At 39.5% G+C, this 14,012-nt stretch overlaps 1 long non-coding RNA gene across 1 annotated transcript in view; it reads right to left on the bottom strand.

Moving 5' to 3' along the window:
- LOC123616717 (uncharacterized) overlaps nt 1-14,012 on the bottom strand; it is a 130,004-nt gene that overhangs the window by 105,165 nt on the left and 10,827 nt on the right. The window contains exon 2 of the long non-coding RNA XR_006724722.2: nt 13,200-13,323. This is a non-coding gene — a long non-coding RNA (uncharacterized LOC123616717). The remainder of the gene's footprint in view (nt 1-13,199; nt 13,324-14,012) is intronic.

The following is a 14,012-nucleotide window of genomic DNA, read 5'->3' as shown; positions in this document are numbered from 1 at the left end:
TTTACAACTGAAAGCCTAGTTTTAGTCACTTAATGTATGAAATGGACTTCAAGAGCCTGTTTTATAGTGGAAAGAGTTGACCTTGATTACTTTGTCCTCGGAATTCCAGCTATAACCATCTTAATGCAGTAATATACTGAGACTAGAGCAGACATCTTGCAAAGTACTTGGCGTGTGTGATCCATTTTACACTCATAACATTTAACAAATGATGTTACTGAAGGAAGATTAAGAAATTCACTCAGGACTGGACAGTTGGTGATGAAACCAGGAATCAAAGCCAGACAGATTGCATCCAGAGCCCACACTCTTTGCCCTCTCTGTTACAGCACCTAAAAACAATCTGTACTGATCCATAAGGGGATCAGCTGCATACAAAGAACTGAAAGAAAAAAGTAGAAATCTCTTATCAAAATATCACCTGTAAATGTACAAATATATTGACTAGTGCTTAATTCAGTGTAGTGAAATTTATAGTTCTAATTCTGATTGAAGTTTCAATCATTTTCAACAAATCTTTTAGTCATCCTCTGAAAATCCTGGATCAAAGAACTTTCCTATACAATTATCTATTATTCCTGGATGTTGAGAACTTTTCCAGATATAGGAATGCACGAGAATGCACAAAACTAGGCTAGCACATTCTCTTATGTCATGGTGTGTTTCTCTCTTGTTGTGTCACATGTTTCACTGGTAATGTTCATAAAAGTTAAGCTTTTCTCCTATGCCTAAGTTACGTTTTCATTTTATATGTATTGTTTCTCTCTGTAATTGTATTTGCAACTCAAAGTATACATAATGAATCACATCATGATCCTTGAAACTCAATGGAGAAATAGGCTACTATCATAATTCAAACACAATCAGGAAGTACAATACTTGTTAATCGGTTCATCGTGACAAGTCACAAAAAATCAAAATTTGGAATTTGGATTCAAGTGTACAATATTAGAAGAGATTTCTAGTCTAACAGCATAATTATAGTTTCTTCTCTATATGTGCCAAATAAAGAACTAGGAGAAAGGAAGATGTATTTACTTACGTGATTCCTATCTTGATTTAAGTCATTACTATTTATATTCCATGTATTAAATTCCAGGAAGACTTAGTATATTTTAGTATTTAACTATAGTAAGGATATTTTCAATATACTATTAAGTATACTTAGTACATCTTTATTAAAATACAAAAAATAAAAGATTTTTGACTTAATAGTCTTATTTCTATTTGGTATATATTTTACTATGCATTTTTTGTTCATTTATTTACACACTATGTATTAAATCAATGAGATGATTTATTCCATATATGCAAATTTTAAAATACCTAATACTAAATTAAATTGTGAGTAATTGTGGAAGAAAAGACAAAGGAAAAACCGGTTTGGTTTCTGCAGTATTGTGCTTTCATCATGTATCTGGTATCATCGTCGAGTCAGGACCACAGAAACTTTGATTGGCTGTTCAATTGAAGGAAATTTAATACAGGGAATAAGTTACAAAACATCTGGAAGGGAAAAGGAAACGTTCCCCAACCATTAGTATCTGCAGTAAGCCGCTGCCCTCCGACGCCCCCTCTCGGAGCAGAGGGGAAAGGCTGTCACCCACAGCACGTGCTCGCTGCCCGGCTGGAGCCCTACTGCAGCCTCCACTGTTGAGCACTGCTGAAGCCGTCTTACAGAAATCCATGGGCCATTCTCCTGCTGCTAGTGCAGGAATCCCGGGGCCCAAGGTTCCTTGCAGCTGGCACGGGAATCAACGGAGTCCGGGCACACGAGCCACAGCCGCTGAAGTACCTGCTGCTGCCCCTGCCTTGCTGCGCCCCACAAAGCCTGGGCTGCTGCTGCCGCTGGAAGCATGCTGCCTGAGGAGGGGCCCAAGTGCTCACCACCACCATCTGCAAATGCTGCTGAAGGCTGTGCTAAAAGCCCTACCCTCCCCATCAAAAAAGGTACAGGATTTTGGCTTTTTTCCTTCCTGCAACCTCTAATCACCTGCCAGTGCCTCTGCCACACTGTCAGAGCCTAACAGAGCCAGCTGGCAAAGAAATCTCAGAAGACAGTTTTCAGGCATCCAGCCTTGATTCAGAGCAGTGCACAGAGGATCAGAAGTGGAGCTGAGAGCAAATGTACAGATAACCCTGTCCCACCTCCTAAGTGGCTGTATGGTTTTCTTGACTTCAGTCTTCGGTAGCCTCCAAAGATTCCTTCTATTGTTTTCTGTTCTTTCTCTTCTGCCTGTTTAATCTGATACCAGTTCCTCTCACAGTTTCTGTTTCTGCTTTTTTCTTATTTTCATATATGTGGATCACACTTTCCTGTTTCATTGCTGGCCTTATAATATTTTGCTGAAAACTGGACATTTTAGGTTTTTAGGTTTTAGGACATTTTATTGTAGCAACTCTGGATACTAATTCTCACCCCCCCCCCAGGTCTGTTTTTTGTTTGTTTGTTTATATTTTGGTGACTTGGTTTGGCTCTTTCAGTGAAATCTGTTCCTACCTTTTTCATCCTTCCCTGGGTGCAGCTTAGGGTGGGGCAGAACCATCCTGAGATAACAGCAGTTTTAACAGGGCTGTCTCTTTCCTAGGTTTCTCCGATAAGCTGTCTGCTTCACTTGGTGTTAGCCCCCACCCCTTGGGCTTTTCTAATCACCAGCTGACTGTTTTTGTTGACTGAGAACACGTTGCTCGGCAGTCTAATCCAATTTAATGTGGGCTCCCTTGTAAGGGTCGTTTTCTGAGGCCAATCTTTGAGCTTTATACTGATCTTAGGGGGGTTTTCATAGGTGGTTCTTTTCCTAGTTGTCTGTTGAACTAGCTCACCTATGGTTTTGAGTGTTGTTCTTAATAAAAAGGAACTATCGTTGGCAGGGGATCCCTCAGCCTTATACTTCTCCACACTCTGCTTCAAGTGGATCAGTTCCTTTGGGAAGAGCTGCAGAACTTTATTTTCCTATGGACTGCCTCTTCCCCTGGACGAGCTGAGCCACTGCTCTGGGCACCGGGCATGGTGGCAGCATGTGGTCTTCTCAGCTTGCCTCTCCACATGACGCTACCTCTTTCCTAAGGTAAACTGGAGGGAGGGCAGTCTTGGTCCAGGTATTCTCAACCTTCCCTGTGTGGGGTCGAGTCTTCAACCTGTGGATAGGAGCGGGGTGGAAGAAAGTAGCCCCCAACCTCTCGGCCACACTCACCAGAAACTTAGCTTCTTCAACATGGAGTTGGAAGGGATGAGAAATTCTGATAACTTTCCCCCTCAGTGCAATAAGGTAAGCTTTGACTGGGAACTGAGGGGAGAGGGAGCCGCATCTTCTTGGCCACACCCACTGAGGGTGAAGCTTCTGCCAGTCTGAGCTAGAAAAAGGGAGCAAGATGAAGTGGGTTGTGATTCAAATATCACAGAGTCTCACTCATCTTACTGTGTTTTAGTAGATTTTATTGAATAAATGTTTCTCCCTCCACTGCTTTGCTGTATGCCCTTAGGACTATTTCCAGAAAACTTAAATGATTGGATTACTATTTTTTATAGTTTGCACTAGCCTTGTTTGTTTCATTGGGTTTTCAATTCACTGAACTCTTCATGCTCGTGTCTTGAAAGTATAGCTCTCCTGGGCTTCAGTCTTAAAGGTAAGACAACATGATGATGGTCCAACACTATTTAAAGTCCTTCTATCAGTGGCTTTTATTTTTTGTATCCCACTAGTTTATTGTCATATCCCTGGTCTTGAGGCCACTGTGACTAGGGGCATCGTTATTTCTCTGCTACCTATTTGATTTAAGAAAAAATATGTTTACAAGTATGTTTTGCATCAGGACTAACCATATAGCTATATGCCCATTTAATCCTCCACCATTATTATTTCCAACATAATGACAGAATAGATTGGTATCAGAAATGAAAGAAAGGCTTCAGATTGCAGAAGAGGCCAACTAAAAGGAGTATTTATGCTATTAATGTTCCTTCGGTTTATGACGGAAATTACATGATTTTAAATAGCATCAACCCAGTTCTCTAAGCCCAGATAATTATTTCTATTAATTGAAATAATCCAGAAGAATATTTGGACTCATATAATTCTAGAGTTAGAAGTGAACTCACTGGGCATTTGGCCCAACCATTTCATTTATAGCTACAAATATGAGAGGTCACTTGTCAGAGGTGAGACCAAGTTCACATCTTTTGATGACAGAGCACTATAATTTCTTCTACCATGCTACTTTTTTAAACTATTGTTCTCAATTTAATGGTTGTTCTAATATGGCTAAAAAGTTAATTTGTATCTAGTTATGAATGAGGATGCGTACATCTGGGCAGCAACCTGCTCCAATGGCTCATTTTTAACATATAATCTGAAAAAAAAAAACACTTAATATATGTAATTTCTAAGTTGTTATAGCTCCTGTTTCCTCATTACTGTTTTCTAAATCTCTATAATTTTGATTCTGTATGTTACATGTCTTTTTCAAGTAGAATTCCATTTTGTAATTTTACCCTTTTTAGTTCATTGTTATTATTGGTTTCTCATAACTGGTATTTGCAGTAACAATTTGTTGGCATGATTTTTCTATCCTTTTCCAACCAAGGATTATTGAGTAAGGCGTATAATATTTTCCTTTATTATATTTTTCTCAGTTGGTTGCAAAGCCCTCTATTATTACCTCTGTTTATAGCAATTCAGTCTCATCCAAGCTAAAGGACGGCCAAGTAATATTATACAAATAAAATTTCAGTTTAAAATTAACTCAGTTGCATGTAATACATGGAAAAAACGTGTGCATGTTATTGCTATATTCTCTTTTAAAAATCATATTATATTATATAAGATCAAAGCATAGTGGCCTCCATCAAAATGTCTTAATTCACTGCTATCCCTTCCCCCATCATGATTCTTTTTCCTGTTCTACTAGTTATTTCTATCACACCAATCACTTTCTAATAAATTATATTTTTATCTTATTTATTGTGAGTGTGGCTTATTGTCTTTCTTTCTTCCTATTCTTCTGCTTAAATGTGAGCTCCATGAGGGCTGGGATCTTCACCTGGTTTGTTGACTGAGGTACTCTTGTGACTTGGATGGTGCTTGGCTCTGTTGCATGATTGAAAGATGTCTACTGACTGCCTACTATGTTGAAGGCACCTGGCTAAGCTAGTAAAGGAAAAAAAGGTAGTCATAGCCCTCAAGGTATATACATTTAAAATATATTTGATAAGCTTAGCCTTTTTAATAGCACTGTAGCAAGATATGAGCAATAATAGCAGACCTGGACCCCTTCATTTCCTAATTAATTGAAGAGGATTTATAACATAACCTGCATCAGGAAAAGAGTCAATATCTCTTGATAATGAGATGAAACTATCTTACTGAGGAAACTAATCTCCATAGTCTGGGATATTAGATTTTAAAAAGTATTCCTGGAGGAGCCGAGGGAGTGGTCTGCCAAGCTGGGTCATCCCTTCTTCACCCAAGAGACTATTCTTCTCCCCAAACAGGTAAATCTGGTGGAACAGAGTCTACAGAAGTCTGGTAGAACTGGAAACATTTTTCAATCCATGGCTAATTCTAGAGCATGAATTCATTCATTCACCTATTCATTCACTTGACCAATTTTTCTTAACTCCTGTCTATGTGTCGGTAACTGTTCTAGGTTTGGGGGATTTTGCAGTGAACACAAGTACTGAATTACTGAATCACTGTTCTTCAACTTACATGACACAAAAGTGGATTTGGTACTCAATGGTTTCTAAAAATGGTGTAAATTATTTTGGAAAGAGAAGTATACAGGACCATAGGAGACTTAAAGGCGTTTTTTAAAAAAGAGAGAGAGAGAGAGATACAGAGGAAGCAGAAGAGGTAGGGTTCAGAAAGAGGGTTTGTTCACATGGCAAATACAGGGAAGCTTCTGTGCCCTTTCTGTGCAGTGCAGTGGCCACCAGCCACCTGGGGCCACTGAGCACTAGAAATGTGGTAAATACATACTGCCTTGGGTCTAGACAGTGAGGGCCAGAAATACTAATTCCTGAGTTATCAGATCAATAACGCATCCCCATTATGCCAAATTCAGATTTATCCCTGGAAATTAAAACAGCTTCCAGGGATTGCAAAAGCTAATGCTTTCTGGAAAGAATGAAATACAACAAAGGCTGGAAAACCTGGAGCAGACCCCCTTTTGTCCATCATTGATTACACCTTCAAAAGCATTAAAATTCAAAAAAAGTCCAAAACTGTACTAGCCAAATTAAAAATAGGCTATAGGCATGCTGATAGGTATACTATGACCTCCGGCTTAGTGATTCTCAGAATGTGAACATGCTTGTGTTTGTATATAAGTAACCACCAACACGGAACGTGAAATAGGCAAGCACCGTAGCGCCTGCCTCCCCCAACACCAACAGGCAGCATCAGATGCGCTTTCCTCCTGAGAAAACTACGGAGCAGCACAGGGAACCCCCTTATTATAGGAACCAAGTTGAACAAAGACTTTGATTAACAAGTCCTCACTTCATAACTACCAAAAACTTGTCATTTTATTTCAGAAAAAAAAACCCCAAATTCCAACAAGCAATAAAAATCTGTCGACTTGTTTTATCCTAGATGAAAGCATCTTAACTGGCAAGTTAGTCAAGTTCCTAACAAAAGCAGCAAGCGTTGGCGTTATCCTCAGTGGGTTGTTACATGACAACTTGTTGCCAATTGATGCTGCCAGCACAGCTCTGGGCCTCACAAGTCAGACAGATCCACTCTGGGGGATTTTGTATTGCTAACATCTTCCTCATGTTGATCTCCAATTTCTCAACCTGAAGCTTCCATACTTTGTTCCCAAAATTTTTCTCTTAGTCCCTTTGAAACTATATTGAATAAATGTAACTCATCTCCTAAAAGAAAGTGCTTCAGATATGTCACAGGTTATAAATATTCTCTCTCACTACCCTTTCCATATCTACAAGACTCATCGTTCCCAAGTTACAGGTTCTTCATTCTGTCAGCGCTCTTCCATCCAGTGTTAACCTGGAAGTGCCTCGCATTCAGCCAACAAGTTTGTTAGTTTTTGCTTCTGATCTACTCTGGATCCAAAATTGCCATTTTGAGGTTTTTTTGTGGTGGTTGTTTTGGATCTAAGTTCATTTATTCCTTTTGAATTTACCACACTTAGGATGAGATTTTCCCAAGTTTTTTAGCATTTCATTTTGAATACTGCTTTTATCATCCATAGTTTAGCTATAGTTACAGTTTTGCAACACCTACAGATTTTATTCATCTGCATTCTCTGCATTTCTAAGCTATTGACAACATGCTGAAAAAAAAATAACTAAAAACCTAGATAAATCATACAACTAGACATCTTTTATGGTGATTATCAAAGATACATTATTCTCTCCAAATAAGCTGTTAAAATTTGGAAGATGAAACATTTAACAAATATTTGATGAATGTTTACTATGTGCCAGGTACTCTTCTAAGAATATGGATGCTACTATGAATAAGATAGAAATAACAAGACAAACTTTATAACACGAAACAGTTCATTATGGTGCCACAGGATAGGTGGAAAGTTACATACGTAACTGCCTGTTCTAACATCAGTGCTGTCATCTTGAAATGCATAAGACTGTATTTCATTTAGGATCTTATTAGGTGGCGAGTTTAAAAACCCAACTGTAATGGCTTTAACAGTTAAAGGTTAGTTTTTGTTTTGTTCTGTTTTACATATAGGAAGTAAAGTGAGAGTTCATTGCTGGGCTGACTCATCAGCTTAAGGATGTAGGAGAGCAGATCTTTACGAGTCTTCTGTCGTTTCCACCATGGAGTCCCACAGTCACAAGATCACTAGTGTGGCCCTGGCCATTATGTGTGTGTTTAATATCAGAGGACAATAGAGTGAGAAAAAGTAGACTCCTGTTTCAAGAAAACAAAAGCTTTTCCCACATCAAAATTTAGCTTATGTCTCATTGGCAAGAACCATGTCAGATGGCTGTGACTGGCTAGAGATATTAAGAAAGACGAGGGTTAGAATGGGGAATTGGTTGAGCTTAGAGCAGTGTCTCCCAAATTATGGGCACACAGTGGGTGGCACCCAAATCTACCTAAATGACAAACAGGGATGAGAGAAGACATCTTACAGTTACTGAACTGAATCACAGAAAAATGAATAGGAGTTTTTCAGGTGCATAGTAGGCAAGGATGAGTTGAGCAAAGACTATTGTAGAAGCAAAAGCAACGACATTTACAAATGCAGAAGGTATAATGGACAATGCTTTGTTTGTATAGGAGACTATGACCGGTGGCCAGACGTGATCCTGTGTCCTCCTCCTTTCTCATCCTGCACATGGCACAGATTTAGTGTCAGTCACAGGGAATGCAAGTGGATTGCCCTTGATCCTAGCCACAGCACACCCAGTGTTAATGTCTGATTCCTCTATTAGATCTTTCCCTGAGTGCTGTTCAATGTGTAATGTCCCATTCCTGCTATGCTCTTGTTATTCACTGTATCAAGGTTCTACTGAAGCAGAGTCCTTCTCAATCCTAATTGCATTGTTGTCCGGTCTGCCTAAAGCTCAGATTTTCTGTTCTATGAATAAATAACATTACATTTTTGTTTATTTTCTTAAGATGTTTTGAATCAGTCTCCTGCCACTTTGTTACTTGAAAATGAGTCTTTGGTGGGGGAGGAGGTAGGTAATTAAGTTTATTTATTTACTTTTTTTCCTTAATGGAGGTACATAGGATTGAACCTAGGACCTCCTGCATGCTAAGCATGTGCTCTACCACTTGAGCTAGACATTCCCCTTTGAAAATGAATTGATGAATACAGACCTAAAACCTATGGGAGTAATCTTCAATGAAACACACTTTGAGAAATATTGATTATGGTAGACAGAATTCTAGGATGACCCCCATGATCTCCACCTCTTAATGTTACACTCTGCAGAATCCCCTCCCTTTGAAAATGGATAGAACCTGTGACCTTCCTCTCCCCGATTGAATATGGCAAAGTTAATAGGATATCCATCCTTTGGTTAGGTTTCATTATACAGCAAAAGTAATGGGAGGTCACATCTATGATTACATTGTTGGATAAGATTCCTTCTGAGCAGACTGGTATGTGATACTGCCTTGCTGGCTTCAAAGAAGCAAATGGCCATATTTTGAACTACTATGGAGAGGACCACGTGGCAGAGAATTGCAGGCAACCTCTAGGAGCTAAGAACAACCTCTGGCTGGCACTCAGCAAAAAGCCAGGGCCGTAAGTCATATAGCTACAGGGAAATGAACTCTGCCAATGACCTGAATGGGAATAGAAGTGGCCTCCCCTAATCGAGCTTCCAGATGAGAATGCAGCCCAGTGACACCTGCACATCACCTTACAAATACAGATAAAGCCTAAGGGTTCTTCACATATAGAAAAATTAAGGCACACATTTGGCTTAGAGCTTCATGACAGATTATGCAAAAAGAACATGTGTTTATCCACCCCATTCTTATTGTATAAATGTACTATTGCTTGTCCACATAACCATAGCAGAATGTGAATCAAAGTACCCCTACATTCAAAGGTATGCCAGCTTCTGACCCTTAATTTCAGAACTCTGGTAAAGTCTGAGCTGGAGGACATGGTTTAAGTGCTCCAAGCAGAACCACTTAATCTGTGGATCTAAAGTCTTAAGAACATTACACCCATGCATGGCTGAGAAAGGACGAGGAGGAGAGGAACAAAGAGGGAGAACCAGAGCAGAAGAAAAGTACCATGTCCCAGGAAGGGCCTTCACACAAATAGACCCACCAGCTGCACAAACGTGCACAGGGTTTCAATGCACAGTAACTCCACCCACAAATCAGCGTGGCCCGGTACCGGCTCTGCACACTGACGCACCACACTGGCGTCTCTTCCTCTCTTGGAAGAGAGGCATTAGCAGAGCTGAATGTGGCTTGAGACAGTCCAATATCCCCACATCTCTCTAGTACCCTCTCATTTTTATTCCATTTTAATCTACAGCCAACAATAAAGTTTCAACCAGGGAAACGGTGTCTCTTTTAGGAGAAGTGCTCCTTCTGTAGCCTCCGAGGCCTTGTGGAGTGGGAAATTAAGTTTTCTCCCACTAAGTCTCTGAAGTAGGTCAGAACAGCCACCAAACATTAACTCTAAAACACATTTAATACTAGATTAAATTCTCCCCCTATTTTGCTTCTAATCCCAATTTGTGCCCAGCTGCATGGCCCAACTTGGTACATAAGAAAGAGCTAGACAGTGGTAGGGCACCATATGTTAGTCAGAATTCTTTCTATTACAAGTAACAGAACACCATCCCAAACAAAGCTGACACAAAGAAAGGAAAGTATGGTTTCATGTAACTGAGAAATTCAGATATGGTGCAGCCTCAGACATGTGCTGCCAAGTATGACATCGGGATTTGATCGATCTCCATCTTTCAGTCCTTCTACCTTTGTACGGGCTTCATTCCCAGGCAGGCTCCTTAAAAAGCGAATCAATAGCATCTCAGTGTGTACATCCGTCTGCCTCACTAATCCTGCAAGAGAGATGACCTAAAGGCTTATGTCACATGCCTATTCCTGAAACAAGAGTCTCGTGACTCTGGCTGGCCAGGACTTGGAATTGCCCCAGCCCTGCAGACAGAGAAAAGATCAACCATCCCCAATGCCATGACCTGAGAATTGTTGAAGGATGCTCAATAAAGCAAAACAAGAGTGTTTTATTAGCAAAGGAGGCGGAGGCAGGGAGTGGGAAGGATATAGGTGGGTCTTGTTTACTTTTTAATCTATTTTGATTATCTCTGCCTTTAAATAGAATTTTCAGTTCAGTTAAATTTAAAATTTAACTTTCTATATGCCTGATTTTAAATCTATCATCTTGCTATTTGGTTGTTTGTTAATAACCGAAATGACAGATGTCTCAGGCACACAATTGGTCATCACAGTCCAAATACAGGAATGGAACGTTTTCCCAAATTTGAACATAATGAACTATATTCCATTATCATTTTACCACACAGAAATTAAAAGGCCAAATAAAAGCCCCATCTTTGTGTAAGTTAAAGTGGTAAAATATTGAAGTCCAATATCCTTTCCTTCACAATTTCCTGTTGCGGCTTAGTTCAGCTCCATGATTTCATTCAGAAGTCAGGGCGAATGGAGGGCTTTCAACAGGCATTGTGAGGTTTGAAAAATACAGCCACCACCGAAATAAGTGAAACTCTTTAAACGTTTCCAAAGTTGAACTGAACCATGCAAGTCTTTCCTGTGTCAGTAGGCAGGTTAGTACATGATAATCCCTGGTCCTTAATAATATTGAGAAAACACAAAGGGTTCTTAGCCAGCTAGGCACACTGCTGCATCGAATAAAGTTGGAGTTCTGTTACTAAGGAAAAAAATGGCGTGGATATTGTGGGACAGTAGCCATCTCTGCTGTAGGTCATTCCATTTATTCTCCTACATGATCAATAGGAGAAAAGAAAAACAGACCCAAGATCCAAGGTATCCTCTAACTAACAAGAAAATGTACAGAGTTTTTATACTGGTAGTTTAAGTAAAGGTAAGACCAGGAAGTCATAAGCCCTTAGGTTAATTATCACAAAGTTAGTGATAAAATTCAACTACTGATGACAGTCTATAAATATAAGTGAACAAATACGATTTCCTAACATGTATGTTTCATAAGGCTTGCTTGCAATCACAGCTTGCAGTTCACAGGGAAAACAACAAAACCTTCATAGCTAAGCACCAAACATCAAAGGAGAGTTTCTGCTCTTCTTCGTAAAATATATAGGAAGGCAAATTCATAAAGATAAATTGCAGAACACACGAGGATTCAACCTGAATAAGGCCTTTATGCTTCTTGGGCAATTTTTAACACATTTGTAGTCACTGTTTGGAGATTATTTACTAACCCACTTTTATTCCCTCTAAGACTTTATCATCAACCATTATAACATATATTTGAATTTTAACCAGGCAGGTATTAAAGTTTCTTTAAAGTTATGATTTTTTTTTTCCATTAGAGGTTAGTGGTGCTGCCATTTGCTCTTTGTTAAAACCCGAGGAAGCCCCAGAGTGTCTTTATTTATCTCTGTGTTCTTCCCCTTGACCCTCCCAAACCTGAGCTGCTAGAGACCCAAAGAGAAGCAACAATCTTGGCCAGATGCTCTGTCCTGATCTCACCTTTTTTTCAGCATTTTATTTCCCAGATATTGGCTAACCTCCACCACCCTGGCGTCAGCATAAATTTTCCTTCCCACCTTTGATAGTATTGCTCCAGCAGGACCTGGCTGCACTATTCCCCAGCCAAGGTTAAGAAACAGGAGAAAAAGGTAAAAGATTAATAAAAGTCTCAACAAGATGAAGATAAGTGGAATCGTTAGCAGCTCATCCGATGCTGCCTACCAAGGTTCAGGACTAATAATGCAAAACCCGACATCTTGCCACAAAAGCAATCTGTTAGCACTTATCCTGGTCCCCTTGTGGTCTGCAGCTACAATAGGAAACAAGCTTATTTTGTGACGTAACTTTCCTGACCCTAGCTAGAGCTCTTCCATGTCCACATGGACCTCCAGGCTCTAGGAGATGGCCTTGTAGTCACGGCCTATAAGAGTGCTGGCCCTGACCCGCAAGGAGGGACTCTCCAAGCCTGGTCCCATTATGCTGTTTGAAGTCACCACTTAGCCTCCCCACCCCCACCCCACCCCCCAGACTACTCTCTCTAGCAACACCACAGCCATGTATGCTAAGAACCACCCACATTAGCCAAGTTTATTAGATTCACCAGTGCATCAACTGTCTCCCTGCAGAAACACTGTCTGAATTGACTGTCTCTCTTCTTAGAGACTCACAACACCACACGGTTGCTGATATCACAGGGATGATTTGCATGCTATGTATTAAACCAAACAGTCATCATGACCTAGTGGCACAGAACAAGGGAATGGAGGAGAGGAACATGTTTGCATCTCTTCTTGCTGAATAACCAAACAATTAAATGCATGTCTATAACAATGTACTTTCCTTCTAGAGTACTTACCATACTCATGTTTACATTTATTTGTTTTATTACTTAACTACATGCCTCTCTCCACCACTAACTCTTTATTCTTTGAGAGCAAAAAAAGAAAAAAAAGCCTTATTTACTCACCATTGAATTAGCAGGACTTATGTACCATGTCCAGCATACAGTAAGCACTTAATACTTACTTGCTGAATGGATAGATGAATAATGCTCCAGTAACATCTGAGCCTGGACTAGATTAACAACTCATTCTCATTCAACGTCGAGGTGCATTGGGTCTAAAAAATAACTTGCAAAAGAGTTTCTTCTCTACAAAAAATGAAATAAACTTGATTATTCACATGAAATTTCAAACACAGAATATGAAATGGAAAATGTCCCCCCAAATACCTGAAGAGAATGTAATACTTGAATTTGGCAAGCATATTTTTATGTCATTTCTAAATAGACGCCAGGGGCATGATTTGTAATTATCTCAGCTAAATGATTCTACCAGTAGTCAAGGCACTGTGATTCACATACTCAGATATTTGATGATTTGACTCACTTCAAGTGAAAAGCAAATAAGCAAATAAAACTTAAACCATAGCCTGGAATATCTAAAAGACATCTAGAGGATATAATATTTTCTTCCACATAGATTTCTGACAGGAGTTGGATTCCAAGGTTAAATTCTCTCGCAAATTACTGGACTATAGACACGTATTCTGTGTTATAAGACACAGCAGACTAATTAGTAAATGGTAGTGTTGACAACCTTTTTTAAAAAATCCACAATTCCATCCTGAATAGATATATATCTTATTTCTATAAAGCAGGGCTAAAAGTTTTCCTTTAGAAAGAAACGCATCTTCCCTGAATACTCATTACAATTTTGCTATAATAAAAGAACAACCTATTGATCAAACTCCCAAAGCCCTAAACCACAGACCACAGCCTCTACCAGTGCCATTCAACATGGACCCCTCAGTTTGGTGCAGCCATTATGGAAAAGAGTA

The sequence above is a fragment of the Camelus bactrianus genome, chromosome 2 (assembly GCF_048773025.1).
Source record: "Camelus bactrianus isolate YW-2024 breed Bactrian camel chromosome 2, ASM4877302v1, whole genome shotgun sequence".
Taxonomy (NCBI): Eukaryota; Metazoa; Chordata; class Mammalia; order Artiodactyla; family Camelidae; genus Camelus; species Camelus bactrianus.
This window is presented reverse-complemented; position numbering and strand designations above follow the sequence as displayed.